This window comes from Acanthopagrus latus, chromosome 19 (genome assembly GCF_904848185.1).
Source record: "Acanthopagrus latus isolate v.2019 chromosome 19, fAcaLat1.1, whole genome shotgun sequence".
NCBI lineage: Eukaryota > Metazoa > Chordata > Actinopteri > Spariformes > Sparidae > Acanthopagrus > Acanthopagrus latus.
Window position 1 is genome coordinate 620,757 of NC_051057.1, and position 5,610 is coordinate 626,366.

The following is a 5,610-nucleotide window of genomic DNA, read 5'->3' on the forward strand; positions in this document are numbered from 1 at the left end:
TTTTAACAAATGACGGAGCATTAGAGTTATCTTATTGGCAGGACTCACCAGTGAAAACACCAGAGTGAAAGTGTCTCTCACAACACCTCCACATTCAACCACCTGCTCCACCTTCCTCACTTCAAAAAAACAACCACGGCACTGTTCATCCGAGAGGCCAATTTGATGCTTTTAAATCCGACCATCTCTCCCACAGCTAAGGCAACCTCCTCCATGGTGTACAGAGACCCGGCAACCACCTTGATGCCGTGTCTCCACAACAACCGGGAAAGATCCTCACCGCTGACCACAATTGTGTGTGAGGCGCCAACCGGCCAGGCAAAGCCTCTCAAACAATAAAACTCTTAGCTCTAGAGAAATGTGGAAAACATCAGTTTTATGACCTTGTCACATCGCGGTGAGGTTGTCTTGTCTTGGGATCTGTCTCGTGAATTTCATGTTTTATTTTGAAAGTAACTCTCCTCTCGTTTCAGGTCACTTGCCCTTCCTCTTGTGTCCCTGGTCTGATGTCATCCCTAATTCCTGATTGTTTCCACCTGTGTCCCCTTCCCCCATGTGTATAAAGTCTTTGTTCTTCCCCTGTCTGTGTCGCCAAAGTATTTCGTCTTCCATGTCGTGTACCGAAGCCTTGAACCACAGTCCTGATCCTTGCCTTGTTAAGTATTGTTCTTGTTTTATTTATCTGAGTTTTGTCCTCTCAAGAAGAATGAATTTGAGTTTGTATTTTTCTGGTTAAGTTTTGTGTTTGAATTTTGAGATTTTATAGCTTTTCTTTTCTCCTCCTTGTGAGTGACTCTGGGTGAGTATAGAGACCGCTTTTGGATTGTAATGTCACAGAAACAGAATGGAGCATGTCATAAATCCTTGGGAGGCAAGATAACTAGATAGACAAGGAAGAGGCCCTGACCACTTTTACTCTTAGATGGTGTATCTGTTGATTCGATCAAAAGGAAAGAGAACATGAGCCGTCATTACCTAATTTACAATTCCAAAGGCACTCGATTTTAACATGTCTGTATAAAACATTTCTTCTTTGTTCGGAAGCTCAGACCCTGGATTCCTGAGTGTTGAGCCTCAATTGACCTGGGAGGGAAAAAACGTGGGGGGGGATTATCATTTACAAGGTTTTATTACAAGTCAAACATCATCCTCCTTTAGCAGGTAAACAAAATTAACTACTAACCACTGAGAAAGAGCCAAATTCATTCTTGGCTGCTGACTTTCTTCTGGAGGCTCCTCTTTTTCTGGGTTGGACTCTTTCTTGAACATGTACGGTTTCACCACAATTTGTTGTCCAGCAGCCATTTCTCCCACAAACTAAGCCATTACCATGGTTGTCCTCACATCTTCCGTATAGCAGGAAGAGGTGAGTGGCGCAAAGACCATCTTTGGGTGGCGCACACAGTAGCTCCTTTCCATTTAAAGGGAAAGGCACTCAAACCGGCCACCTAGAGCAGGGCTTGGAAACTGGTGTTTAAAGAACTCTGCTGTGCTCAACCCTTTTTTTGGACCAAAGCACATTCATTACTTACATTCCATTTAGACATCAAGGAACCATGTCAAGAAGCAGAAATGACCTGTAATATGGGATCTTTAAGGCTGTTAATAACACAAGGCCATGATCCTTTCATATGGGTCACCGTGTGGCTGCGGCCTCATGTTTGGTTTGCTGCTGTGGCATTTTACTCATTATTGGCATTGTCTGTCACTGTCAGCCTGTTCTATCTATCTATCTATCTATCTATCTATCTATCTAGAAAGAGATGTAAACATAAACTGCTACAATGTGATCAAGATGTGGGGAAAAAAGTATATGCATCCCATTAGCTATATTTGTATAATGTGTTCCATTTATGTCAACTTGCCTCTTGTGTTTTACATGTTTTCTTTTTCATTTTTTTTTTTAATCTTTTGAATGTTTTGAGTTACTTGAGTTTCTCACTAGAAATCTCATCTTTGCTAGATGAAAAATATGATTTACGCAAAATGCGACACTTTCAATATTTTCAAGAGGGTCCTGATCCCTGTGTGTCCTCTTCTCTGTGTCAGAAGGTAGTCTGGAGGAGCAGAAAACGCTGAACTTCAAGTGGAACACATCCAGCCTCTGGGTGTCCATGCAGGATGTACCATACTCACTCAGGAACATCAAGCCTCTCACCACCTGCCAGGTACACACACCCTCGGTCTGTTTGTCCATCTAATGATGTACAGTATATTTTGTCACTGAACAGATCCTGCTAAATTATGACAAAATAATTTGAGTGTAAGAACATGATATTCAGGCTGAGACAATATAGTTTTACCCATAATGATTTTTATTCTATTTTATTACCAGCACAAGGAAGCGTGGCACAAGAGAGTATTTCAACAGGCTCTATCCAACCATCTTCCAGATCAGCCTTCAGAGATCCTCCTAATGGCCTAACAACTGAACTACATGGCAATGCTGAGTATGATCCATCTCAAACATTTGAGGAAGCTCTCCCTGATGTGGGGGATTGGACATATGATGATGGACATATGTTCAGTGAGGGATTTGAAGAGGGTTTCAGTGAGGAGTGTGCAGCAGAGTCAAATTTCAAGGACACAACAGACAAACCGTAATATGACAATGCATCAATAACTGTGGCAGAGGGCAATCATTTTGTTCCCTTATTGGAAACCTCTGCCAATACAGTAGTTTCCTTGGATTATATATTGGGTAAAGCTGTTTTCCATGACTTGACATCTGTGCCTGGCATTGTGATTGCAGCTCATTTCCCAAACACACTTGGAAAGTCCTAACCCATTAAGACTGAACTGGTCCAAGAAGCCACAAATCGAATGATCGTTCATTGAAATAACATGCTCTGAAAATGCACATGACCCACACATCTGACCACTTGCCATGAATGCTTTGTAGAATTACAGGTCCATCAAAACAAGAACCAACAGACTCAGAAACAGCTTCTTCCCACAAGCCATCACTGAACACAAATGAACACTGACACACACGAACACACACACACCCACACTCACACACACTGAGCAATAACTGTAAATACAATCATTGCATTGTATACAAAAAACACTGTACATATTTATCTATTTATCTGTTTTTTAATATCCTACATTGCACTAAATGCCTTGTACTTTTTTTTTACCTGTACTTTTTACTATATTTATGTTGTGTGGACACTCGGTTTCTGCTAAAAAAGTTTTTGACAATAAAAAGGATTCTGATTTCTCCTGCGGGAGCGTTTTTTGTTACTCTGTGTTTCATGTTGTTTGTTGTCATGAGAAACTGCAAGAGTGCTGAGAGGAGATGGAGAAAATCTAAGTTAACAGTTCACTATGAAATATTACGTGGACACCTCAAAATCTGTAACACAGTCAAACAGGCAAGAATCTCCCACTTCCAAAAACTAATCAATGACCATAAAAACAACCCAAAATTCCTCTTGTCCACAATCGACATTTCAACAAACACATTTTAATAGATCCTCCAAAATACCAAATGACGCCCTTTGCGAGGACTTTGCAGACCACTTCAGAAGTAAAATAAATGACATCAGATCGAGTCTTTTACCTCAAATGTCGACACACCCATATCATTGATTTTACCCAAGGAAACACTGGAGAGTTTTGCCCTGGTTGATGCGAGGACACTCGGACCAGTGTTCTTTAAGTAAAGCCCACAACCTGCCTAGTAGACCCAATTCCCACTTCATTTCGTGGATTCTTTGAGGATCAGCTGTTATATATGGTGAATTGCCCTCTTCAGATGGGAGTCTTCCCCAACCCCCTTTAAAACGGCGGTGGTGAAGCCCATTCTGAAGAAGAGCAATGTAGATCCCAATATTTTTAATAATTATCAGCCTGTATCCAACTTACTATTTTTAAGTAAAATCTTGGAAAAACTTGTTTTTAATCAATTTAATGTCTTTTCAATCGCAAAACAACATTTTAGAGCGGTGTCAGTCTGGTTTTAGGATGAACCACAGTACCGAGACAGAACTTTTAAAGATTTTAAACAACATCAGGCGCTACTTAGATAACATGAACTCACAGTCTTGGTACTACTGGATCTAACCGCTGCCTTCGATACAGTAGATCATCCATTTTTATGTATCCTTGTCCTTTTTTACTGTTTTAGTTTGTCAGTTTTTAGCAGTGTTTCCTCATGAGGACCTGCAAGACTTGGAGTTGTCTCTGGTCTGCTGCTGGGGGTGCTGTGCCATGGACGGTTTCGGCCTGGGTGGCTCGAGGGCTCTGCACCTTGGTGCGGGGCCTCCTGTCTGCCTGGGTTGGAGTGGTCTCTATGGTGGCGCTCCCTGCTGCCTCGGACCGTGATCTCTCTCAGTGTGGCTGGCCCCCAAAGGTAGCCTCTTCCTCGCCTCAGGTCTTGGTGCCCGGCCATGTCTCTTTAGTGACAGCTCTGTGTGTGTGTGTGTGTGAGTGTGTGAGAGTGAGAGAGAGAGAGCTGGGCAGAAAGGTTAAAATCAAATAAATAAATAAATATAATTGGGCCAACAACGCCACCTAGGATTTAGTTGAAGCCTAGGACCTCTTTAAAATAATCAAGATTAAAATTTGGATAAACATTTTAAAAGTTTCTTTTTAACTGGGGAGAGCAGTTAAAAACTAGTGGTGCTTTAAAATAGTGAACACAATCAAAATAGGTGAAACAATATTTATTTTAAAAGGTCTTAAAACTAAAAGTTCCTCCCTAAAGAACTCAAAGGGTACAAACAGCTAAAACAGCTAAAATAAATAAAATAATGCTGTAACACAGGGCAGGAGGTTAAACAATAGTTTTGTGTCTCTTCAGACGTCCACTTTCGGTTGGCCTGGCTCCTTCCTCTGGCACAGCCTGTAGAGAAACTCAGAGCCAGTCAAACGTCCTTTTTACTCTGACACAGTTCTGCACACTTTGCGCCACAACAAACACTGGTCTTTAATGGGACTTACACAGAAGGGATAAGTGTTACCTTCTCCCACTTGTAGCCACTAGTGATCAGTGTTTATGTTTTCTCTGTGTATGTGGTCTCAGACTTCGTCCAGGTCCATGTCGCTGCCATGCTTTTCCTCCTGTTGTGCTCCGCTGTGCATTGTTGAGCTCTGTTCTCCTCATGCCTCTCACTCCATTGGGCTCCATTGGGCCTCTTGGTCTCTTTCTGTCTCCCATGGTCTTTCTTGGTCTCTATGGTCGCCCTCTGTCTCTCTTCTGCCCTTCTACCTCTTTTATCTAACCTTGTCCAAAACATTGTGGGTCTCCAGGTGTAAGTCCTTACTCTTAATTACACAATGGCGGAAGTAAAAACAACGTTAAAACACACACCACATTTTAAAATAACAGCATGCAATAAAATAAAGTTAACACAGCAAGGGTTGGGTTCTTTTGATTTTCTTTGTTGTTTTTAATCTGTTGTTGTTTTTCCATCTCTGTGAGGCACTTTGTGCTACTTTAAGTATGAAAAGTGCCATACAAATAAAGATTTGATTTGACTAGTCAAGGGCAAAATCTGTCTGTGATGTTGAGGTGGAACCAGGTCTCTGCTTTCACTATGCTATGTTTGCATCAGTCTGTTTTCATTCATCTTAATTTCCTGCAACCAGGTGCAATTCCAG

General features: G+C 41.6%; 1 long non-coding RNA gene across 2 annotated transcripts; it reads left to right on the forward strand.

Moving 5' to 3' along the window:
• Positions 1–600: 600 nt before the first annotated feature.
• On the forward strand, positions 601–3,231 carry LOC119008810. Of its 2 annotated transcripts, none has more exons than XR_005071562.1 (3): positions 601–655; positions 2,050–2,168; positions 2,336–3,231. It is a non-coding gene; the product is annotated as an uncharacterized LOC119008810 (long non-coding RNA). The 2 variants fall into 2 exon arrangements; XR_005071563.1 differs by lacking the exon at positions 601–655 and adding an exon at positions 1,125–1,161.
• The last annotated feature ends 2,379 nt before the right edge of the window (positions 3,232–5,610 follow it).